Below are 27,122 nucleotides of genomic sequence, written 5' to 3' on the forward strand. Positions count from 1 at the left end.
AGTTTCTACCCACAGGCTGTCAGGCATCTGAGCAAGCTGTGCCCCAACTACCATTTCACTCAGTCACTCTGTCAGTATTATTATCATATCATCTCTGCTATGGACAATAACACCTTAACACTAAGCCACTTTAAAGAACAACACAGTCGTAGTTGGTGAGGATCTGAGGAGGCAGACCAAACTTCCTAAGCCTATGCCAGAAGAAGAGACGCTGAAGGGCAAATCTCACAATACTGTTGGTGTGGTGGGTCCAGGTGAGGTCATCAGTGAGGTGTACGCCGAGAAACTTCACATTGCTGATTCTCTCCACTTCGGCTCCGTTGATGAATAGGGGAGAATGACCACCCCTCTGCTGTTTCCTGTAGTCCACAGTCATCTCCTTTGTTTTGCTGATGTTGAGACAGCGATTGTTGTCATGGCACCACTCTGACAGAGCGCTGTAGGCTGTTTCTGTAGGCTGTTTGATCTCCATCAGTGATGAGGCCTAGGATGGATGGTGGTGTCATCAGCAAACTTGAAGATCATGTTAGATGTGTGTTTGGCTACACAGTCATGTGTATACAGGGAGTACAGGAAGGGGCTGAGCACACATCCCTGGGGAGCCCCTGTGCTCAGAATCAGTGTAGAAGAGAAGCTGTTCCCAACTTTCACCACCTGGGGTCTGCTCATCAGGAAGTCCAGTAACCAGTTGCACAGATGAGAGTTCAAATCCAAGTCTGTGAGCTTAGGAATGAGTTTGGCAGGGATGATTGTGTTGAATGCTGAGCTGTATCTATGAACAGCATTCTTACATATGTGTTCTTTCTGTCCAGATGTGTGACAGCAGTGTGTATCGTTAATGCAATGGCGTCGTCTGTGGATCTGTTGGAGCGGTATGCAAATTGGTGAGGGTCCATGGTGGCTGGAAGCGTTGAGCAGATGTGAGCTTTGACCAGCTCAAAGCACTTCATAACTGTAGATGTCAGTGCAACAGGGCAGTAGTCATTCAGGCAGGTGACAGACAATTTCTTGGGGACTGGAACAATTGTGGTTTCCTTAAAGCACTTGGGAATCACTGACAGTCTTAAGGAGAGGTTAAAGACGTCAGTGAAAACCTCAGCCAGCTGGTTGGCACATGCTTTAAGTACCCAGCTGTGGATGCTGTCAGGACCGGGTGCCTTGCGTGGGTTAACTGCCCTGAAGGATCTTACCACCTCAGACTGGGGAATGGCTAGAGTGCAGCGCATCTACTGGGAGTTTCTCAGCAGGTGAGGTGTTAGCTGCCTCAAAACGAGCATAATAAGCATTGAGTTCATCTGCAAGTAAGGAGGAATAGCCCCCTTTACAGATCACACTTACTTTGTAGTCAGTGATGGTGTGCAGGCCACTCTACATATGTCTGAGATCAGAGCCATGATAGTTAGATTCCACTCGGTCCCTGTAGCTCCTTTTAGCCAGCTTGATGGTCCTTTGAACATATCTGGCCTTCTTGTAGCTAGCTGGGTCACCAGAGTTGTAGACAACAGTCTGAGCTCTTAGTTTGGCTCGAACCTCAGCACTGATCCAGGGTTTCTGGCTGGGAAATTATCTGACATCTCTTTTTGGTACAATGCCTTCAGTGCATTTACTGAAATGGGAAGGGTTAAACTGCTGTAGTCTGAATAAAGGGCTATTTGTAAATTAATTGGTTTTCATTTGTAAATTAATTGATTTTCATCACAAGAACAATGAATAATAAAAAGTCTTTTTTATTTTTTTAAAAAGTAACATTTGTTTTCCTATGCAATTTATGCTGTTTTGATGTTAATGTTTTGCTTTCCTGTCATCTGTTGTCACATCTAGCTTCACAGCATATATAATCTAGTAAAGAAAATGTCCATGTGAGAACACATGGTACAGATGAATAGATTTTTTTTTGTCCACAAATGTTTAATTTTGTAGCAACAGCTGCTTGGTTAACCCATTTGAAATTAAATGCATACACTAAGTTTAGGTATTTTGAGCTGTATACAGTTCCTCACAACCTTGAACATCCTATCTTCCTCACAGGAATGGAAGAAGAGCTAAGCAATGCCAAGAAATGTTCCAGCTAAATGGGCTTTTGAGTGACTTGCACAGCAGAGCTGAGAGTTGTCATTCAAGCATGTTAACATACTCAAAAATGAAAGTCAGTGGTTGGAAAATATGCAGCACGAGGATTTGTGCTGTAGCACAAAGCATCTGTCTGATTTTGCCCTTGGATTAGTGAAGGTGCCAAATGAAAATGGAGAAATTGCACCAGGAACTGGATCTAACCAAACTGGGGAAATACACAAAACTGTCACAAAAACAACAGAGGATTCTGAGTAATATCAGGGGGTTTCAAGTACTCTCTGTGTAACATTGAGTGTGTGTGTGCGCGTGTGTGTGTGTTGACTGCAGCATATTGAATCCGGAGCTGTGATCATATTTGTTTGAGGTTTGCGCAAACCTCAGGTGACATACTGGACCCCTGACCTGTACACTGCATGAGAAGACTGGATATGTCAGTTAGACTCTAAAAAAAGTAGAACAAGTTCAACATCTTTTATCTTTAAAAAGACAAAACCTATCCTAATCCTCAACTCCTGTATGCCTCTTCTGCTTTCATCTTCAGTTTGTCAGCTACAGGCTTGGCAAAGAACTACAAATAAAATTGAGTGGTTTCACTTTTAAACCATCCGCTGCCACTATGCTGTAATTAGCAGAGTAATGTTATTTTTCAAAATAAAAAGGTTGTTTGATACCACAATCATTCAACAGAACAAAACTATTTTAAATACCACAGCACAGAAGTATGCCAAGACAGAACATATGTTAGAGATGAGAGCTAAAAGAATCATATACTAACATTATTTTACCAGTGCAAACAATTCTGATATGGTAGACCCACTCAATACTGTCTTTAGTTCAATCTGTATCTTTCATAATATTTGCTTACAGGAAATCTCTTGCCATTTGACATCGTACATCACACCAATCAAATGTGCTCCAACTTTTCCATTAACCAGTGATCACTCCAGCATCGTAGTTTTACTGTGTGGAGAAATGCAAAAGTGTGCAAATGATCTTGAAAAGAAAAATAAATAAATAAATAAATAAATAATCTCACAGGAACACCACAATTCAAAGTGAGGATTCCGAGGCATCTAAAAGCACACAGAAAAATATTCTGGAGGCTTAATGGAGTCAAAAAAATATTGATTTTAGAAAAATGTCTGTAACTCAAAGGATGTGTACAATTGATTTCAAGCCATCAGGCACAGCACTGATGAAAGTGGTCAAATGACCTTGGGCCAGATACAGTGTATCACAAAAGTGAGTACACCCCTCACACTTCTGCAGATATTTAAGTATATCTTTTCATGGGACAACACTGTCAAAATGACACTTTGACACAATGAAGAGTAGTCTGTGTGCAGCTTATATAAGTGTAAATTTATTCTTCCCTCAAAAAAAAAAAAAAAAAAAAAATTATATTTATAAAATATAATATATATATTCAATATATAGCCATTAATGTCTAAACCACTGGCAACAAAAGTGAGTACACACCTAAGAGACAGTTCCTGAAGTGTCAATATTTTGTGTCTCCACCATTATTTTCCAGAACTGCCTTAAATCTCCTGGGCATGGAGTTTACCAGAGCTTCACAGGTTGCCACTGGAATGCTTTTCCACTCCTCCATGACATCACGGAGCTGGTTGATATTCAAGACTTTGCGCTCCTCCACCTTGCGCTTGAGGATGCCCCAAAGATGTTCTATTGGGTTTAGGTCTGGAGACATGCTTGGCCAGTTCATCACCTTTACCCTCAGCCTCTTCAATAAAGCAGTGGTCATCTTAGAGGTGCGTTTGGGGTCATTATCATGCTGAAACACTGCCCTGCGACCCAGTTTTTCGGAGGGAGGGGATCATGCTCTGCTTCAGTATTTCACAGTACATATTGGAGTTCATGTGTCCCTCAATGAAATGTAACTCCCCAACACCTGTTGCACTCATGCAACCCCAGACCATGACATTCCCACCACCATGCTTGACTGTAGGCATGACACACTTATCTTTGTACACCTCAACTGATTGCCGCCACACATGCTTGAGACCATCTGAACCAAACAAATTAATCTTGGTCTCATCAGACCATATGACATGGTTCCAGTAATCCATGTCCTTTGTTGACATGTCTTCAGCAAACTGTTTGCGGGCTTTCTTGTGTACAGACTTCAGAAGAGGCTTCCTTCTGGGGTGACAGCCATGCAGACCAATTTGATGTAGTGTACGGCGTATGGTCTGAGCACTGGCGGTCTGAGCACTGGCAGGCTGTGATGCTGAGCATGTGCACTTAGCTTCTTTGGACGACCAACACGAGGTCTGTTCTGAGTGGACCCTGCTCTTTTAAAACGCTGGATGATCTTGGCCACTGTGCCGCAGCTCAGTTTCAGGGTGTTGGCAATCTTCTTGTAGCCATGGCCATCTTCATGTAGCACAACAATTCGTCTTTTAAGATCCTCAGAGAGTTCTTTTCCATGAGCTGCCATGATGAAACTTTCAGTGACCAGTATGAGAGAGTGTGAAAGCTGTACTACAAATTTGAACACACCTGCTCCCTATGCACACCTGAGACCTCGTAACACTAACGAGTCACATGACATTTTGGAGGGAAAATGACAAGCAGTGCTCAACTTGGACACTTAGGGGTGTAGTCTCTTTTGAGTAATTTTGAGGGAAGAATAAATTTACACTGTTATATAAGCTGCACACAGACTACTTTTCATTGTGTCAAAGTGTCATTTTGTCAGTGTTGTCCCATGAAAAGATATACTTAAATGTCTGCAGAAATGTGAGCGGTTTACTCACTTTTGTGATACACTACATTTATGCCAGTTCTTGAAGATGGCAGCTAGAGTGAAAACCCGACAGTGTCATTCGCATGCAAATTGCTTTCAGGCGCACCAAACATTTCACATACTGAGCTCTTCAACTGTTGAATAAATAGCAAGCAGAAAAACTCACAATGAAAACAATTAAGTCAGACTTTGTGTGATTTCGCAAAACAAATATCACAAAACACATATCACTCTTCACATAATTCATAGCATCTACAGTTGGACGGAGCAATATCAAACAAAAGCTACAAATAAAGGACAACATGAAATGAACCTTTACATAAGGTATATGTTTTGTCTTAAGCTTAATAGTGGTATGCCAAAAATAAGCGAAGCTAACACAATGTACAAAAACATTCTAAGGTTAGCCAAATATGAACAAATATGGAGAAATAAGGAAGGAGGTTTCCTGTACCAGACAATTTTACTAAGGGAGTCTGAGGGCATGCCCCCCAAAACGTCTGTTCACTATGACCTTTTAAATTAGCAATAAAATTGATCAAAAAGTGTCTATTTCTTCATGGCATATTAAGCATAGATATTTTGCGACTTGTGTCTCACCTCCTGCCAAGGACACCTCCTCTGTCTCCTCCCTCCCAGTCCATAGACTGCTTAGAGGACTCCAACTCCCATGAGTCAGTGGGAGATCACATGACTTTCCAGCCATCACCATCTACCAATTATGTTCATTCCAGTGCTCCTCCTCACTGGAATTCAAATCATCACACCTGTTTGTCATTTTTTTATTAGTTAGTTAGTATAAAAGCCTGGGCTATAGTTCAGTTCTTTGTGAGGTACTGTCAACACTTTGTTGAGCATTCTTTTGTCTGAAAAGCTGTGCGTGCATGCTAGCTAGCTAGCTAGCTAGCTGTCCTTTAGTGTTTGCCCTATTTGGACTGGATTGCTCTTAAATTTAAACCTTGTCTTTTTATCTGTGAGCATTTGATCTGTGCTGACTTTGTAACAACCTGAATACTAAATCTGTCCACCTATACAGATCAAGCCAAGATATTAAAATCAAGCAATGCCATCTCCTCTCTCTTGGATATCTGCAGGTCCTAAATATGTTATTCAAATACATAGACTGTGATCAATACAGTCTCAGTTACACACATTTACCATATCAGATAACAAAACAGTTACACTTGACAGTGATATACATTTTTGCTAGAATATTACTAGATTACTAAATAAATTTAAGACAAAACCCATGCAAATAATTGTAAGGAATCACCAGTAGAGTTGGTGCACTTTCTCCACTAAAAAGAAGGAAAGGAAAATATCCAAAATTGACAACCTAATAAAGAATCAGTACCACCTTCAGCGGTTCCAATGGTAGCCAATAATATTTCTACATAACAGAGGAAGAAGCTCACTGTACCATGTCATAACTTACATTCACAGAATGCAGATGCAAATATAGCACTAGGAAACAGTACTGTTTCACATAAATAAACAATGAAACACCTCTAGATTTGTATTCAGGCAACAAACGCTTATGAGACAAACCCAATTTTACTTAATCTGACAAACAAACCAGACAGATCAGTCCAAGCAGCCTCTAAAATAACTGCCTGTGACATCCTGTAGCATCAGTCACTTCCAATTATGCAGCCACCTTAAACTGAAATGCTGTTAAGGGTTTTTAGTAATTATACACCACCCTGCTTTTCCTTTGTTTGTGCCTCTTCCTTCTGAAAGAAGGCCAAGGTATATATAAACTAGCAGTGGCGGAAAAAGCACTTATTCGAAGGCCAACTGGCTAGGATTTAATCCTACTCTGAGGTTAATATAATATATGACACATATAACACATTATTCTAGAAATTATAATTCCCCAACAACTAGAATGAATTCTGTCCAGTGTATGCAATGTGTATATGCTGATATCTGTGTTTATTATTATTGTGCCTGATCTATTGTATTTCTGAGCCTCTGATGAGACTACAGCACACTCCTAACAACCCTTCAGGGGCTGGTTATGGTAATAAAGTTGACTTGAAGCACATCACTAAATGTGGCTGGAAAAGTCGTGTCCTTTTCAGTTATCTCCTAATGGTGACTGGACCAGGCAGACTGCGTTCATGACCTAAGAGACCGTCTGCTGCCCTGCAGGACGAAAGACTCTAGGATAATATAATTTACAGGTAAGTAGAAAAGCATGTGTGTTAGAGTAGGATTTGTTAAACAGGTGAAACCACATCTAACTGCACGCACACTGTTTCATGTACTTTCACCGATTTACTAAACTCAGAGCTAATCCATTTAACACAGCTTGTGTAGAAAATGGGGCTTAATTGTATTATAAAAGCTTGTAAAGACAGAGCAGTCAATGGTAATTCGATAAACTCCCAGGCTGTGATTCTACTCTTAGCACTACATGTAAGTGCACAACACACAGGACTGAAAAAGAACAAGAACACAAATGTGCACCACACACAGGCACAGTGTATAAGTGCTATTGCACACGTGTCTGATGACTCATGTATGATCCTTGGGCACAAGCCTGAGACAACTACCTGCTCTTACACAGCGCAGTGAAGTTCTTCATGTTTCAGCATGCAGAAGAGCACAAAACATATTTAACAGGAAGGCTAAACAACTAAATAATACATTTGGTTATAAATATTTAGTGTGTTCACTCTTTGCCTTTATTTTAACTTTTGTTCTTTCCAGATACTTGCTTTCAGTTATTAAAGAAATCTGCAGGGATGTTTTTTTCATATCTGTCTATTCAATCTTAGAAGTTGGAAAATTTTACTGCAATTCATTATCCCATGATCCAATGATCCAATGATGCAGGGGGGCAGTCGTGGGCTGGAGGTTAGGGAACTGGCCCTGTGACCGGAAGGTTGCCAGTCCGATCCCCAGCACTGACAGTCCATGACTGAGGTGTCCTTGAGCAAGACACCTAACCCCCAATTGCTCCCCAGGCGAAGTGGATAGGGCTGCCCACCGCTCCAGGGAAGTGTGCCTGGAGTGTGCTAGTGTGTGTATGTGGTATTTCACTTCACTGATGGGTTAAAGGCAAAGGTGAAATTTCCCTGTTTGTGGGATTAAACTTAAATTGTCTCAATTACAAATTTAGACGCATCAGTGTAATTTCCGTTTTTATGTCTAACACTGAAAAATGAATAACTTGCTTCATAGCAGTTTCAAATGGCAATTATATCACCTGATATTTAAGCCTTAAGCCAATTTGCAATAAAACAACCTAATAGTTTGATATAAATGACATGGTGCTGAAGAAGAAGAGTGTGTTTAGGTTCATAAGAAAGAGCAATACAAAAAGCTTATATGGAAGATGTAAGGTTAAAATAGGGAGCCACTTCCTCTGCGTGTGTATATCTGTGTGCATGCATAAAAGCATGTGCACAGGCTATTAACCCCTATCATCCCCATGGCATCTCCACTCTAAGAATAGTTGAGGTGCAGCTATTGATAAAAAGCTATTCTTAGTGAGTGAATGTGCACAATCTACTTTTCTGGTTTTCGACCTTGCCTCCTGAACCAGGACAGCAAGGTTGAGATGGATATGGCTTGCATCACCCATCACCATAGTGTGAAAGTGAAAAAATGTAGCCAGCATTATCTCTTGTTATATGATATTATACATCATTGGACACTAGTTCATTCTAGCCACACAATCTGACTGGTTCAAAACAAGTTTTGAAAGTTTTTTTTTCCTGATCACCTGCTACAGAGTAACACCAACAAACTGCCAGATTTGTTTTGTTAGTATAATAAATTGCCAGTAAAAACATATCAGAACTAATGTAATAAAACGTAATATCTTCAAAATGGTGGAGTACAAAAATTTCTCATAAAACGTACACCATTTGAAATGATGCAAAAAAACATTTTTGAAATGACAGTGACAATACACTAGAGACAATGTTAGGGCTTCTTTGCTTTACATTTTCTTTACTTTTCAGAACTGTTGTATAAAAATTATAGAATTATTGGATTGTATGTCATCATGAATAACATTATGGAGGTAATTTGGTCATGAACAAAACAAAAGGTCACTACACACTGGACACACCATACTGTGCACAGCATCACATAGCCAGGCCTGGATCATCAAGTTATGGTCCCCTGGGCACCTATCGTTGCGGAGCCCTAGCTGACTTTTTGGGTGGTGAGTGAGTTTGTTATTATATCACAGAAAGTTAAAGAAGGCCTATGCAGCACCACAATGGCAGCATACTAACCGCAGTGTTGGCAACGGCAACCATATGGACATGCTTTTTTTTCCAATTGAGACAAAACAGTAGCAAGATTATGCACATATTAATAAGAGTACATCTTAACATAAACCCAACAACCAGTGCAACACTTCCCTATAAAGCATGTACCCATTCTTCACAAGCAAAACATTAGCCTCAATGAAGACAACATAATCAGCTGAAATGTGCATAGACACGGAAAAAGCAGCAAACTTAAAAATCCAAACTGTCAAGCACCCTAGTTGGGGCATACTGCCAAGGCAGGCATGGAAATGTTTGGGGTTTTTTCCATATATATCTTACCCCTGATAACACAATTCACTACCAACATGGACAAATTAACTTTTTAACTTAGGTGGTTGACATGTTCTATTTAGCTTTGAAGAAGGCATCTTCAACTCTGTCGAAGTTACCTGGAGCTTCATATTCAAATATTCAAGGTACATTCACAAGAAAGTAGCTTGATGCGAAAAATCTGAAAGCTTGAGTGAGATAATTAAGGATAGTGTAACAGTTACTAAGCAGTGATTGGTAGAGAAAAATAAACTGACATATAGAAAAGATATGGAGAGTGTGAGACTATGATCAGCCTAGCAGTGTCCTAGCGTCCTAGCAGCAAACTGGCATTCAAATGTAATATTGCATCATGGCACAAGACCTGCAATGCCTTTACACCAGAAAAGTCAAGTGTTTGACCAAATGTAAATGAACCACAGACCACTCAAAAGATAACTGCTTTACTGACGCCACTGTCCGGTTTCAAGGCATGTATTTAATAAAAAAGTTAACACAGTTTTTAATAGGTTAGGTTCTCTTCCCACCTTTAACATCAGTAGTTTAAATAATACAGTTAAAATAGCATTATGTTGCTCTGGTGATGAGCAGCTTGGTTATGCTAACTTATATTAACTTAGCTAACGTAACTAGTTACCTAAAACAACATATCAAAAACAGAAAGGGGTCATTTGTCAAAAATGATGCGCAGCTGGTGTAGACATTTTCTGTGATTATGGTGGAGGTGTTCTGGTTTTGTTGCTGTCGCTTATGTCACTTGCTGTTAAAAGAGTATTAGTTAATTTTTCCTGCTGTGCCGTTAGTAAAGTTCCACCATGACTCAAAACAGCTATTTAGACTTTCGCATAAGTGGCTCAGGCCCCTGGGCATGTGCCCATAAAACCTATTGGATGGTCCAGGCCTGCAAGTAACAGTTAGGACAAAATGCAGCTATACCACATAGAATGAGGCACAGCGAGAGCACTGATAATGTCAAGCTCAAGTTCATTCTACAGTGTATCAATACATCATTCAATTATTTTTATCACATTTGGTGTCAACTGACATTTTACAAATTCAGTTTTCCAGCTAAAAGAAAGGTGAAAAGGCCCAGGCTAGTACCATTAGCTGAGGTGACAGACCATTAGTGTTTGTATGATTATCTCAAAGACCGTAGACTAGCAAGGTTGTGATTTAAGCATCCCCTCTTCTTCTTCCCTGAACCCATATGAATTTTTTATCCATACCACAAATGCAATAAATATAACATCCACCTCTACTTGTGTCCGCCCCACTATGTAGGCTACTGTGTCTTGCTTCTGAGTATGTGCAGGTGTTCTGACTGTTAAGATCTCTTGGAGCAAACACTAAAACTACCAGGGTCTCTGTGTGGGTTGTAAGTATGTGTGGAATATAAAGTACTGTTGCATCTCTATAAAAGTTTCAATCAAGGACCAAAACAGTTGGAAAGTTGGTATTCACCACAGAAAAACAACAAAATCTTTCATAGAACAGAAAAGCTGTGAGACCATAACCAGTAAAACCGTACTGATCTACACTTCTGGAAAGCTGCACATAAATATGTCTGGATGGAAATGCAAAGAAGGGCTTCTTAGGAAAGCATAGCTCACATATGCAATAATATCTGTCTGCAGAGCTGCAGAGCCAAGGTTTGAGCACACACACGGCAGCAGTTTCACTCCAGCAGGTTCAAGCCAGTGGCATTCAGCGCATGCTTCGAGACTTGTTTTGTTTTTTCTTAGCAATTCAAGCTAATCAACATTATATTCATTTTATGTGGGTTTCCGATAAATTTGTGATAAATCTCCATTTGACTAATGTTATATTTTACGCTTTAGTAGGCTGAAACAAACTTTGGTTTGAACGCATATATAGATTCACAGGGTAAATATTACATGAATTACAGCTTATGTGGACTGGGTAAACTAATGGGTTATGTCGACATATAGTAGCTCAATTAACTTACCCTTAATACAGGAGCTTTATGTGTACACTTACATGACAAGTGCATGAATTAAGTTTTACCTTAAGCAAGCTTTTACTGAGCATAATATTAAGCTTTAGGCTAAAACAAACTTTTGTTTTAAATCATATCCCTGCTCAAAAAAACTCACAGAAGTCATTAAGTGCTTCTTTTTGTTTCTGATGGTTTTGTCATATGTTTTGGCTTATGGTTTAACTGGTTACCAATGGTTGATTCATATAATGGCAACGATATCCCTTCCTGAATGGTAATATGCATAATGACACATACAACCAACGCAAACAGCTGCTGTTTACATTAGAGACGTTACAGATGAGGAGACCAGCCACTGGTTGAAATATGAATGGGATGCTCCTAATGCTCAACTTTCCTTTAAAGATTTTGCTTACATGGCACAATTGCGCTGTCCTACTGTGCATGCATTCCACTGGCCTAAAACTACTTGTGTGAAACTGCAAGTGCTTCCCCACATATGCTCACAGATGCCATGACATGCATGCCACCAAAATCACAATTATGTGTCACGTGTATCTGTGGAGTTTTGTGTCGGGCAAATGCTGATTGGCTATTTGATAGCGTTTGGAGCACGACGAGACCTAAACAATTTTTAACCCCAACCAGAACTCAAAATCACATGGAGCAGTTTGTAAATCAGCTGGCAGAAGAACAGCGATCTTAAAAACATTCATTTAAACATTATCCAAAATATAAAAAAAAAAACATTCAGAGAGATAGGAAAACCACAAGAATTTCTATCATTTTCTGTACCATTTGGTTTGGACACTACAAACTAATGCACACATTCACACTACTCCCAAGTATGCTGGCAAATAGCTTTATAACCATCAGTGCACAATGCCCGCAGATACACAGACACAGAAGTATAATCAGCCTACAAAAAACATGCAGTTTACTTTCTACATTAGTAAGATTAAAATAACCATAATTATAAAAACTGACAATTGCTGACTCAAAACACACTTATAATAGGTGGGCAGGTGTTGAGACTGAAGCTGTGCTTTTTCTCTATTACTGTCCATTGTAATCAACAATGGAATAAAGATTCAAGATATTAAGGTTAGGCTAAAATACACCAGAGTATTCCTTTAAATCTAGCTCACAGTGTTGTTTTATAAATTTGTTAATTAGCGCAACAAATGTGAAATTTGTGATGGTTACAGAAAAACATACCATTGCTGTCTTGCTGTTCTCAATGCAGTTTTGATCACCCCAGCTTATAACCTTTTACTGCTTCTGATGTAATGCGATTGTCATAATAGGTACCACACAGGTGAGGTATTTCTATTAAGATGTGCTGTGAGTATTTTTCTTCTTGGAGCTGGCACAGCAAGCCACTTAAAACCATGATATGCACCAATGCAAGCAGAGCCAAGAATTTAAAAATGACTTAGTTTACATAGCATGAGATTTAATGAGGCCATCAGGGCATTTGAAGGAAGTTCATAGAGGTCCCCAAGAGAATTCTTTGGAAGGAATAGCTGCCAGTTTTGTTTCTGTCATACTTCAGTAACATCACTAGCCTCTTAAGAATGTCTGCATGTCTTACATATGCATAATGGAGCACTTCAAGTACTACTTTATAGCCTGAAAGTACTTTTTTGTGTGTGAGTCACTCAGTAAAGAGAGAGTAAGAGGGTCTTATTACATATCCTAGCATGCCTGTAGTGGTCTCCTGCTACTTTTCTGGGAACTGTATGAGAACCATGCAGAATGCATGGGATCTTCAGTACTATTAACAGACGTGATACAGCTCTGCAATTAAAAGCTAGCCAGCCCAACGTTAATGTTAACAAAGCTTTGCAAATAAAATGTTTTAATTCAGAAAGCCGCTCCTTGGTGGCAAGGCTCCAGGGGTGGATGAGATCCGCCCTGAGTTCCTCAAGGCTCTGGATGTTGTGGGGCTGTCTTGGCTAACACGCCTTTTCAACATTGCGTGGACATTGGGGGCGGTGCCACTGGATTGGCAGACTGGGGTGGTGGTGCCTCTTTTTAAAAAAGGGGACCGGAGGGTGTGTTCCAACTACAGGGGAATCACACTCCTCAGCCTCCCTGGCAAGGTCTATGCAGGGGTACTGGAGAAGAGAGTCTGGCTTATAGTCGAACCTCGGATCCAGGAGGAACAGTGCGGTTTCCGCCCTGGTCGTGGAACACTGGACCAACTCTTCACCCTCTCCAGGATTCTGGAGGGTTCATGGGAGTTTGCCCAACCAGTCCACATGTGCTTTGTAGATCTGGAGAAGGCATTTGACTGTGTTCCCCGGGGTATTCTGTGGGAGGTGCTTCGGGAGTACGGGGTACATGGCTCTTTGCTACGAGCCATTCAGGCCCTGTACAAACAAAGCTGGAGTTTGGTTCGCATAGCCGGCAGTAAGTCAGACTCTTTCACAGTGAGAGTTGGACTCCGTCAGGGCTGCCCTTTGTCACCGATTCTATTCATAATTTTTATGGATAGAATTTCTAGGCGCAGTCAAGGGATGGAGGGTGTCCGGTTTGGTGACCTCAGGGTCACATCGCTGCTGTTTGCAGATGATGTGGTCCTATTGGGGACATCAGGCCGCGAACTTCAGCTTTCGCTGGATCGGTTTGCAGCCGAGTGTGAAGCGGCTGGGATGAGAATCAGTACCTCTAAATCCGAGACCATGGTTCTCAGGCGGAAAAGGGTGGAGAGCCCTCTCTGGGTCGGGGATAGGCTCTTGCCTCAAGTGGAGGAGTTCAAGTATCTCGGGGTCTTATTCACGAGTGATGGTACAAGGGAGCGGGAGATTGACAGGCGGATTGGTGCTGGGTCAGCAGTGATGCGGGCTCTTTACCGGTCTGTTGTGGTAAAGAAAGAGCTGAGCCATAAGGCAAGGCTCTCGATTTACCGGTCGATCTACGTTCCCACCCTCACCTATGGTCATGAGCTTTGGGTAATGACCGAAAGAATAAGATCGCGAATACAAGCGGCCGAAATGAGTTTCCTCCGCAGGGTGTCTGGACTCTCCCTTAGAGATAGAGTGAGAAGTTCGGTCATCCGGGAGGGACTCGGAGTAGAGCCGCTGCTTCTTCACGTCGAGAGGAGCCAGCTGAGGTGGTTCGGGCATCTGGTTAGGATGCCTCCTGGACGCCTCCCTCGGGAGGTGTCACAGGCGAGTCCACCTGGGAGGAGACCCCGGGGAAGACCCAGGACACGCTGGCGCGACTATATCGCCCAGCTGGCCTGGGAGCGCCTCGGAATCCCCCTTGGAGAGCTGGTGGAAGTGGCTGGGGAAAGGGAGGTCTGGGCTTCATTGCTTAGGATGCTGCCCCCGCGACCCGAACCCCGGAGAAGCGGAAGATAATGGATGGATGGATGGATGGAATTCAGAAAGCCTTTTCCTTCAGCACCATGACATACTTAAGAGGAAAATAGGGGGAAAGGAGGGTCTCTGAGCTAGCGAGTATTTTTGTTATGTTTGGAGGTGGTTGTGGGAGAAGGAGGTGAAACATGAAATTATTGGTTAATATTATTTTCCCTGATGTTTTCCCAAGTGGTGCATTATCAAAAAATTGCTTTTAAAAATGCCACAGCCATACATGGCCAGGAGTCTAAGACAGCATCACTGGCCTGGGTCTCTCAGGCTGAGTAGTATGCCTCTACGCTACAGTTAAACGAAAGAGTAAAGCTGAATTAAATTATAAACATGACTATAACTCCCAAAGCACCCCTAACTGCTGAGCATAGAAACAACCCAGTCATCTGTCATATTTAAGAGTTAATAAATACTTGAATGAAAGGAAAACAGCAACAAACATGTGCAAGTTGACAGTCTGATGTCAGCATTTGTGTTATGTCCATCTACACAAAAATACTGAAAACAGAATTTTCAAGAATTTCCAACTTTCAGTGAATGAATAAGCATTTTCATGTACACAGGAAACTAAAATGCAGAGGAAACTTCTCAAAAATATCTGGATGTGTGTGGACAGGGCCTCAGTGTGATGCTAGCCAACACATTACAATTAGCATTCTCATCCAAGCACGCTGATCCAGTGACATTGTGTAAGCGGCAGTTCAAAAAAATGCGCTTCACGAGTCTCAGAGGAAGCATGTGCTAATCTTCACCCTCCTAGCTTGGTAGCATTGTATGATGGGCATAACAATGACATAACAATGACTATGACTAAAATTTGTGGTGGACAGTAACTAAGTAAATGTAATTAGTTACTGTAATTAAGTAGTTTTTTCATGCATCTGTACTTTACTTAAGTATTTCCATTTTGGACGACTTTTTATTTTCACTCCACTACATTTCAGAGTCAAATATCTGACTTTTTACTCCACTACACTTTGAGAAATCTGTGATCGCTTTTGGTTTTTGTGTGTATAAAAACATAACATGTCAAAACAAAAGAAGTGCAAAGCAAGAACACCAATCAGGGCACAGTGGTCACTTTGTTCTGAGCTTGTTTTGACCAGTTGGTCATACCAACCCAGTGCGGCACACTGTTCAACGTCAGTACAGCAGCATAAAAATTTGGGAGCACTTACGTCTACCTAAATGATGGAACTAACCTAACTTTGTATGAATTCAGAAAAAAAGAAACATGCCAGTCACTGCTACATATGTGTACATAATTCTATATTGTGTTCTATTTACACAAACACTTTCATTTTATAGTAAATTTTTGTTTAAGGTTTTGGTTAGTTTATGTTTATGAGCAGAGACCTACAGATCAATACAGTAAAGGGAAACTCATTTGTGAACCTGCGTTTAAAGCAAGATTTTATTCAACTTGTAACTAATTTAAAAAGTAATATTGAACTAAAACTTTGCTCGTTTGTAAAAGTGATTTCAGAGCCACTCAGTTCTCCCTGATGGATCTGTTTACCTTCAGTGTTTTGCGCTTATGATCATTTTAATAGACGTCAGCGTCACTAATTAATGACGTTCTATTAAAAGACTGGTTTACCAAGAGAGACGCTGGAGGATTTTCACCTAAAATGAGTTCATGTAGCGAGTCTTGTTATAAAAATGATAACAGGACATCAGAGCCATAATTAATCTTTTAGTATTTTTGCTTTTGATACTTAAGTACATTTGAAGGCAAATACTTTTGTACTTTTACTCAAGTTGAGGTCTAAAGTAAGGACTTCTACTTTTACTGGAGTAGTATTTTACCTTGGGTATCTCTACTTTAACTCAAGTACATGATTTGTGTAATTCGTCCACCTCTGACTAAAATGGGCAAATATACTGGGTAAAAATCCGATATCGGAGTACAAAACCAAGAATTCAGTCTTTTAAATGGTAAAGGGGACATAAACTAACAAGGTAAATGTCAGGTTGACTGTAAGGAACTCATTTTGGCAAGTTGCAGTCACTTCCAGCACTACACTGTATGTGTATTTGGACGTATCCGCAATATCAACGAAAGTGTGGAAAGAAACACACAAGCAAGCAAAGACTATGTAGCAGCTACACTCTGTGCACAAAGATCTCACACGCCCACTGAGAATTCTCTGGGAAATTACAGACTCACAAATGGTTTTCATTACAAATGGTATTCATCCCAGAACTGTTTCTTTGCAGATGGACATGAATCGGGTAATATAGGTCAATTTATTTTAAATTAAGATCATTAAGCCTTAATGATTATACGTCTGAGCCATACAGAAAAGGAAAAGGGAATGCGAACAGGGTGTAACTGGGTAAATGAGTGAGCAACATGTGACAATATCAGGGAAATAATAAAGCTTCATACTGGGCTAATTCAACATAACACCACTTGACCAGCAGCAGCCCACGTTTTCATGAAGACTTTCATGAAAGCTTGTTTTGTTAAGCCTCACAATGAAAACAAGGCTTGTGCGAATTTCAAAGCGAACATCAATCAAGCTTCATCTTGCGATTCCCCATTAGAACTCATTTGGTTGTGACAGAGATTGTGTCTAAACACCCTCTAATAGAGCTTTCAGTAATTCCTGTTGGTATATGACATTTAATACTTAGGATGTTTGTCACACTTGTTGCCTTTACCTCTTACAGCAAAGCAGTATGAGTTAAAGGAATGGGAAAATCCCCTCTTTTGCAAACACACATAGCTATGCATGTTTTTCTAACCAATAGAATTCATGCTGGAATTCAAGAAAAGGCATTTGTTACTGAGTCATCATGGTATGTGTAGACTAGAGATGGGTGATATGGCAAAATGATACTACCACCAATACCTTAAGATATTTTCATGATACTCACTGTGTGTCAGGGTATTTCATTTGTAAACTGGAGCAGAAAAAAGAACTGGTGGTGCCACATTTAAAACATATAAATATAGTTTAGAAACTATAAATATGTTGAATTTTATGTAACATTTCACACACTGCACTGCACTCACTCCAATTAAACCGGAATATTTTTGCTCTGTATGTAATGAAACATGCAGTTAAGTGTTCTAAAAGCTCAAAAACCACACATAATGTGGCAAAACTGATCATGATAACAATCAGTATCATCCTGTTGTCCTCCCCTAATATAGACTGGATGAAAAATTAGCCCACAATATGTTTAGCAAAGCATGCAGTGACAAAATGTGGTAAAATGCGTCGCAGTAAAGATGAATATCAGACTGCCCACCTTTAATGCATACTGGGTTAAATTTTAGTAACACAAAAACACCCCAAATGAAGATTAAAATGTATTTAAAAAGTTGCCATTGAGCTCAGAAGTGTAGTTAAGTCCATTTTACAAGGAAGGGGAAAAAAATCAACCAAAAAAACTGACGGTTTATCATCAAGAACAGCTAGAATCTAACGGTTAACCGTCACGAGCGACTGTCAGCGTTCCGCGCGCTGGGAGCATCTCGCTCTTTTTAAATTTTAACGGTCGTTCAAATTAAACGGTGTAATAAAATATGAATGAGAGACCTCACAGCTCAGCTCATTATCCCACCCGTTTTCCGACAAAACCCCGCCCCCTATTCTAGGATTGGCTGGTAGGGTTCGTTTTCTGCGCTATTATTGGCTGCTATATTTTACTACGAGAAAGCGTTATAAAGACGAACAGGAACCTAGAAACCGCGTAGAAAACGTTCCGGCGTAGAGCACTGAAAGCCGTCTCTGCAAAATCTCCCAAAATGTACCCAAAAATGACTTTACTGCCCCGGCGCCTTCTGGTAAAAGTGGTGTACACAAACAGAAACACCTCCAACTGCAAAATCAATATTTTGAGGGTTAAATGACAAACTCGAATAACCGCGAGCGTGAAGTAGTAGCCAGTCACAGGACTGGGCGGAAGACAGGTGGAAAGAAAACAGCGCGATCTCCACGCGTAAAGAAGATCCGTCCATACCTCTCAGCACGAAATGTTCATTTAAGCTCAGTGAAAACCTGCTGTAAAGTTGAAGCCTAAATCAGAATTTACTTAAGGTTAAAGTAGGAACACGGCATGAACCTGTGGGATAAATTAAGGTGAAGATTCAGCCTCAGTGCGAAAATCATTGATTACCCAAATACTGATTGGTGAAACGAGCGCTGGCCGCTGTGTCCTGCTGTTGGAGCTTGTAAACTGAAAGTTGTCGTCTACAACAGTTTGTACTGCAGGTTATTGACATATGTGCTTCCACGGAGCACAACAGTGAGGACAACACCGTAGCCAGAGATTTTATTTATATTCACTGTAGCCTAACTGGGGTATAACCATGTATAACTGCCTAACTGATGCAACCGCCCACTAAAACGGTCTCAAGCAGAGTTCGTGTTTCATTCTTTTGTCAAATATTTTTGAAATTTTCAAACCTTCTTGTTGAATCATTCATTTGACCAAAATGGACGGAAGCACTCCAAAACGACTGGCTCTAACAGTTTTTCCCCATTACTCCAGTAGCCACATCAGCTAAGGTGAAACTCACTGACACAGACAAAGCAGAAAACCCAAAGAACCAAAAAAACCAAAGAAAGCAGTGAAAATAAGCAGTAAAACCGTTGAACTACCTCAGAGGGGGTTTCAGTCCTCTCGCCACAGCGGTTCATCTTCTGAGCAGGCAAGTTCAAAAGCGAGCTCGTACTCTAAAATCCACTTCTGAAGAGAAACGCGGCGGATCCGCATGAAGGCGAGGTTTCATCGGAGTTTTCCTCTCTTCTCTCTGCCTTTTTAGCTGAAGCGGTTCAGGCTTACGCGCGAGCAAAGTCTCCTCACACCGGCGCGCGCTCGGAACAGTTCAGAGTGAAGCGCGAGACCCGCGACTGCGCTATCGCTCTGACGTCACAGATATTAAATAAAGAATGAAACATGGGACAATAATAAAATAGCGCTATCACCAACTTTGACTAAGGAATAAATTGTTTAATATTTGAGTAACAGCTTATAACCGCACGCTGTAGCCTCAAATTCCCAGATTACACGTGCGGTGTTGAATGAACTCTTACAGTGTGGAATAAACACCTACAGCGCTGAATGGAGTCTTGCACTGTTAATGAACCCGTATGAGCACAAACGCTTCCAATGTCAAATGAAGCACCTGATGTGCCCCCTTATGACATTTGTACTTTTATGCACAAAACAATTTTCTGACCATTTTCCAGGCTCTTCCTATTCCTCAGGCTGTCTTTGCTGCTGTGTCTTTTTGACTTATACTCTATATGACCAAAAGTATGTGGACACCTGTTGTTGATCCTAGACGTTTCCATTTCACAATAACAGCACTTCCAGTTGACAGGGGCAATCTATAAATATGATGGTTTTTATGACATCACAAAAATAATAAATTCAAAACAGGTGGTAATGCATCTTAGGTTCCATGGACTGTATGGACTGAGGAGTGAATTAAAGGCCATTAAGTAGGAGTTATTCCATTTTCAGCAGCAGGAAAACAACAGAAAATATCTATATAACAGAAAATTCAACAGAAAACTCAATGACTATATTATTGATTATATCATATTATTCTGTATTTAGTGTGTCCATTCATTGCCTTTATTGCAGCTTCCATCCTTTTCAGGAGACTTGCTTTCAGTTTCTCAGCGAAATCTCCTGAGATATTTTTCCACACCTTCAAAGTTCAGGCTCAGAGGTTGTTTGCATTTTCTGCTTTTCATGATCGAAGCGATCTCAAACACACAATGTGAAAAATGAAAGTCTGCTCAACTTAAAATGAAACTGAATTTGCTGAACTCAAACTTTTTGGTTAAGTCAAAAGTTCTCAAAATGTTTTAGTTCTGCTTCTCAGTTGAGTGAATAATATAGAACTTCCTTTTCTGTTAACTCAGTTCCACCACTAGCTGGAACTCTTTCTAACACACAATCCTATCAGACATTTTCTCCTCTTGGGTGCTCACTTACAGAAGGCTATGGCATCACTGATGTTCGAACTCACAGTCATCTCTTGGGGTGGTGGCTTAGACCATTGCTCCACTCGGGAAGACCTGAAGTTAATAACATTTCACGTCCATAATACACTGTAAAAAATATTTGTTGTTTGTTGTGCAACTATCTAATAATTCGCCCCAACAAACAGAGGTTATGAGTTTGATGCCCAGCATTGCCACAGCTGTCCATATCTGGAAACCCTAGAGAAGAAAATGTCTGATGGGATTGTGTGATGGAGTAAAAAACACTGATTCTGTTTTGTTTACCTAACTGAGACACAGAACTAGAAAAGGGAGTTGGAAGCTTTTGACTCAACTGAGAGGTTTGAGTTTGTTGAGCTCTGGTGTCCTCAAGTTGATCTAACCAAAGTAAAGCAGTGTAATGAACTGATGAGTAAGTAAATATGTTGAGCTGACCTCATTTTTACAGTACTTCCAGTGATGTTGAGGTCTGGACTCTGGGGTGGTCAGTCCATTGTTCTGAAAACACCAGCAGCTTCTTTACTTGATTTGCAAATTTTCTTTTCTCTTGACAGCTACACATCCTTTCAGACCCACAGTGCAGTTCAGTTCTGGTGTCTATCAGGTCTTGCAGGTGAAAAGTGGAGTCCCGCTTTCTCTGTATCTTTTAATAATTTTTTGAAAACCTGTTTTTATCACACACTTTCCTTTGACGTACAAGTGGATTATCTAATGTCTAATCTGCTCAGAAAGGTCTCCTGAAAAATTAACTTGAACATAAAGGTTATTTTGACTAGAAATTAAATAAATGAAAGGTGGTCTCTGACTTTTACACAGCACTGTCCATCAAATTGTGTTATTTATTAAAAACAATAAATAAACTGGGGAGCCCTTCAAGCATAAGTGCAAAAAAAAATAATAAGACTGACTTCAACACTGAGCATTTTGATGTGTAATTTTTTTTACCATATACAAGCAAAAACACTGAATGTTTGCCCTGAGTAGACACAACAATATTGAATTAACCCCCAACACTATAGATCTGCTTGCATAGCAGTTTATGTACCAGACTCTTTACCGAAATAGGTGTGGTGTCTGCATTTTGAATGTACACTGCTAGAACTGCAGGCCTTTATGATGGAGTGCAGAGTATATATAACACATAGCTGATGGATTAGGAGATTAACACCCTCCATTTATATGTAGTAAACAAAAGTAGTTCAGAATATGTGGGCAGTGATTTAGGACTAATACAGTGCAGCATCCCTGAGCTATGCCTTTTACATCAGAACACTGAGTTCGCGCCACAAATTGAATGTTCCTGCTCTGAATCTTGAAACCCCAATCATGGACTTTTCAGAATAAGAAGGTGAAGAAAATCTCTAAAAACACCAAAGGTGGCACCTTGATGGGTCAAATGCAGTCACTAACAAAACATTTACTTGAGAACAAAATTTCTGTGAATTCGTCTGACAGCAGGTGGACGAGTGGTGTTCAGAAAGCAACACAAAAAGCACTTCCAGAATCAGTGGGAATGCACACATTGTAGAATAGGCTTCTGAATAATGGAGTAAGTGGAAAACTAGGAAAAATCTTGCTGCGATTAAAAGCCTCGTTTACAGGAATGTCCTGCATCTAGCTAGAAACACAAGTGTAGTTAGTTAGTAAATAAATAATAGGTAAAACTTACTCTGTACCAACAGAAATACTCACACACACACACACACACACACACACACACACACATATATATATATATATATATATATATATATATATATATATATATATATATATATGTATATATACTACCTCAATTCCAATGAACTTGGGATGTTGTGTAAAACATAAATAAAAATAGAATACGATGATTTGCAAATCCTCTTCAACCTATATTCAATTGAACACATTACAAAGGCAAGATATTTAATGTTCAAATGGATAAACTTTATTGCTATTTTATTGCCAGTTTCATGGCCAGATATCTAGTGCTGAGAGGTGGTTCTCCCTTGCTGCCTCTTAAGTAGTCATTGCCCACAGAAAACCCCATGTGTCTCATTTTTTGTCAAATTCTTTTTGTCTACATAACGTACATATATACTGTATGTATATATAAACTGAAAAACGTCAAAAAATGGAGATACAAGGTTTTCTTCCAATAGCAATATAGTCACAAAAAAAGCAAATGACAAGTTGATACATTTTCCCTTTTGTCTATGTTTGTTTAATTAACATGATTCATTAATATATTATTTGTAAAATCTTGTCCTATGTTCATTTTGCACTTGTGTTTTTGTTTTGCTATATGGCACCAGCCAGAGGAGGAGGACTTCCCTTTTTTGAGTTTTGGTTCCTTTAAGGTCCCCTTGCTCTTGAGTTTTTCCTTGACACTGCTGCCACTGGCTTGCTCAGGGGTTCAAACTTGGATTTTTTGTAAATCTGCTTTGTGACAATGTAAAAAACGTTGCGTAAATAAACTTGACTTTGATTTGGGCAACATTGCTTCCTCAACAAAGAAAATCAGTTGTGGTATCCATTACCAATCGGGGCTCAGCAGGGCAGCCTGGTAGGTCTGATTAAGTTCTGTGTGTGTAAAAAGGCAGGGAGGTTTACCAGTGTACCAATGGTCTAAACATTTGCCTTTAGATTGAACACATTGCCACAGCAGTCTCAATGTAACTGATGAAGTTGACTTGATTGCTATGGTTTCACTTGTACATACAGTGTTACAGTGCATATGATGAAATGGAAGAAGCAGAAAAGTATTTTTTCTTATGATTTATTGCATAGTTGAATAATGGAGTGGTGGCCTTAGCCAAGAAGAGACATTGTAGTAAGCATTATACAGCATTATACATTATATGTAGTCTATCTGAGGAAGCTTCCCCAACTGATAAAGCACAATTTCAGTAGCAACACCCAAAGAAAAATTGAGTCTACACAGCTCTCCTCTTACTTCGGATGTATTTGATCAGCCAAGACATTCTGAATGAAATTTTGTTTAGTTATTTTAAAACTGGAGCTATGAAGCTAATGTAGCTAACAACCACTAGAAGTCAATAACCACCCAACCTGCTTCAGCCACATCTAGGTCTTCATTAAGGTCATGCAGAGTTGTCAGTGTGGTTTAGTACACAAAACTACAACAGGTGTTGTGCTGCACCATTCCCATTCATATGCATGCACAACATATGGACGCTACAAATTAGATACACTGTTTCTGTTGTCTCTTTTTACATGCAACTGTTGAACTAAAAATAAATGATTATAAATATAAACAACAGAAAATGAATTCTAGAGTCTATGTGAGATTTGGCTGACTATTGACTACTGGTTTTTAGCACGCTCAACTGAAAGAGCACAAAACGAATTTGGACACCAAACATGTCTTGGTGGATTTACTGGGGTAAGTGGAAAATTGTACACATTTAATTTTTTTATTTTTATGAAACCATTACTTTAACAGTGATAACAATTGTTATGACCCCACATTTTGTCTAGGGTATGTGGGATCAGTAACATGTGGCATTAAAATGCTGAACTGGTGAGAATTGATTAGAAGTGTGAGGAACAGACCAATATAGAGCTTTTGAGTCCATTTGTATTACAACAAACATCAAGAAAACCAGAGTGCTGTGATATCTAGTACCACACTGGAAGAATCAAACTGGACGGCACCAAAGAAAAGAACAAATCAAAACCACACCACGCTTACCTACTCAAACAATATTTGGCTAATCTAAAAAAAAAAAAAAAAAAAACTAAAGCCAACAAGCCAACTACTGTACACTTCCCTAGCCAGTCACCACAAGTACATGTGGTGGTGCCTACCCTCTCACCTAGGGAACTAGAAAGAGTAGACATCTACATGATGTGAATGTACAGGCGCGCCCCGCTTAGCTGTTTGACACCCCAGGTGGTACAAACAATCTCTTGTAAAATACCACCACTTCCTCGAACATAAAAGGCCATCTTGCAAGGTTAAAATAAGCACACTCCCAACACAAGAGATTAAAAAGACAAACTAAAACAGCACAGGTAATCAGCCCCCTCTCTCTCTTCAGCCATCTTGAAGGCCTCTTTTTAACATAGGCTCCTCCCCTAACTGCCCCAGCCAGGTATCTGATCGGTTCTCACATGACTGGTTCCAGAGCAGGTACCTCTGTGAAGGAAGAGACCAAGAGGGAGACACAAATACACAAAAAAACAAAATACGTGCTTACAATCTTGGCTGAATTGAATTGAAAAAGCACAGATCATAATGACCTTCTCAGTGAATCATTAGGGATTAGCTTACTTGTCTTTCTTACAAGAAGAAACAGAGCCTGATGAATACACCCATTTATAAAGGCTTTTCCCTTTTGGAATCTGTTTATGGTTTATTCTTTCTCAAAATAAATTCATTTTTATTCTGTGCTCTTTGTAAAACTGATATAATTTGATTAATCATGAATTACTAGATTACTCAATTACTAATATTATTGCCTTAGTCTGACAGAACTAAATGTCCAGCTTCCAGCAATCCATATGTTTACACAGGGACACTAAGTGTGTTTGTGACTGTATCGAGGTTACATGGCCTGAACCCAAGGCGCCTGTCACTGACTGCCAATGAAGTGCCAAATTTACATAAATACAGAAATACAGCAGTCACAGGTCAATGAAGATGAATGTGTTAACACTACAGCTGCACTGATTTTCCTCTAGAGGTGAAAGGAAAGGCCAATGCATCAAGTTAACTTGCATAATGAGAGCAAACAGAGTAAACAATCACATTATAGGCTGCAGGGTCTGTATGGCAGCCCTGCTGAAAAAGGACCATCAGAAAACATTAGGATTAAAGCCTTATGGTTTTGCTTACTAGTGGGAATTAGCCTAATGGTTTCCAAAAGAGACCACTTGTTTCCTGTAGAACATCTTTAGGTCCCATTAAGAAACCTTTAAATGCATTTAGAATCAGCCACTGGTCACCTGTTAAACTATAAGAATCCTTTACATTGGGATATTAACCCATCAAAAAACCAAAACACATGACAGAACCATCAGTAACCAGCAGAAACACTTAATGGTTTCTATAGGTATTTCTCAGCAGGGAGGCCACCTCTTGTATGCTGCTCTATGTGATTTTAATCTGGCCATGGATGATATAAAACACAGTTAAATGCTCTTGCAACAGGCAGCAGTTTGTCAAATGTTCAAAGCATATTTTTCTTTCAAAGTCTCAGTTTTACCTGTGAACTTTGTCCCTCGGCGCAGTTCACTGGCCTCTTTCGCAGATAAGCCAGAGTGGGTCAATACAAGACACAGAGTTTTACTCAAAACAGCTGCCTCATCCCAGGAGAAAAACTGCTGAGACCATTTTTTTCACAAATTTACAAGGTTTCACATCTTTGCATCAACATTTCTATAACTTTTATTAGCTGGTTATTTAAAGGGCCCATATCCTTCATGTTTCTTGCTTGTTTATGTTATGTATGTACATAAAAGTTTATATCACAATTTCTAACCTTCTTTATTCATTGGAACTAAACAGAATGCTGTCACTGTGCCTTTAAGACTGATATATGTAAATTGCCTCTCTTTGGCTTTCCTGCATTGTGCCTCATTCAAAAAGCACTCAGAGGTGAAACATTCATTATAACTTCCGTGTGAATGCGAGTGTCTAAACTGATGGCAGCAGAACAAGCAGATAAATGTAAATGAGTCGTTTTATTGTGACATTGCAACAGTAAAGAATTCAAAATAGTTGCTTTTGCAGCTTAGTTTTCATGCACTGTATGGTTAACAAGACATTTCAAAACCTCAGCAATGTTTTTGTCCTACATCACATTTCTTTAGTCCAAAAAAGCCAGAAGACTTTGGTTTTCCATGATTTGATCCCTTAAATGTAACTTTGCCATTACCTGCTGTAAAACCCTTAAGCTCTACATAAACCTCTCACCTCTTGAGAGAAAAAGGGTGACATCAGTGTATCTCAGGCCATGCATTTCTTCTTTATCACTTGCATTGCACAATCAGAAAAAGAAGCAAATACATGCTACACAAATGACAGAAGGCAAAGGCTGTTACCTCCAGTGCCTGGGCCTCTAACTGAACTTCATCCAGCATGGTCAGCAACTGAGACTGAGTATTCCCTGCAGTGGAGCTCCTCACTAGTCCATCTGTCTCAGCTCCCACGACAAACCTGCAGTCAAAAACACTCTTAAAAATAAAGGTTCCTAAATGGTTCATGGCCTGAATGTTTGGATCTATGATAAACATTTTATTAGCAGAGATCCTTTACATCATGTAAATGTTCTTTAGGCTCTTTCATTCTCTTATGATTTACAAGCAGTTCATTAAACATACAATCTTGACAGGATTTTTAAAGGGAAATTCCACTGATTTTTGAAAATATCTACATAACTAATTGGCAGAGATGACAAAGTC

At 39.9% G+C, this 27,122-nt stretch overlaps 1 protein-coding gene and 1 long non-coding RNA gene across 3 annotated transcripts in view; both read right to left on the bottom strand.

Annotated features, from left to right (window-relative positions):
- gcgra (glucagon receptor a) overlaps positions 1-19,555 on the bottom strand; it is a 101,561-nt gene extending 82,006 nt beyond the window's left edge. For both annotated transcript variants that reach the window (XM_017701618.2, XM_017701616.2), the window contains exon 1: positions 19,359-19,555. The gene's annotated coding sequence lies outside the window, so the exon portion shown is untranslated. The remainder of the gene's footprint in view (positions 1-19,358) is intronic.
- A 3,901-nt stretch (positions 19,556-23,456) lies between these two features.
- Positions 23,457-26,877, bottom strand: LOC119264239. The gene is made up of 2 exons (XR_005130900.1): positions 26,763-26,877; positions 23,457-24,855 (listed from the first exon to the last, which is right to left on the bottom strand). It is a non-coding gene; the product is annotated as an uncharacterized LOC119264239 (long non-coding RNA).
- Between the last annotated feature and the right edge of the window lie 245 nt (positions 26,878-27,122).

The sequence above is a fragment of the Pygocentrus nattereri genome, chromosome 1 (assembly GCF_015220715.1).
Source record: "Pygocentrus nattereri isolate fPygNat1 chromosome 1, fPygNat1.pri, whole genome shotgun sequence".
In the NCBI taxonomy this organism is placed as follows: Eukaryota; Metazoa; Chordata; class Actinopteri; order Characiformes; family Serrasalmidae; genus Pygocentrus; species Pygocentrus nattereri.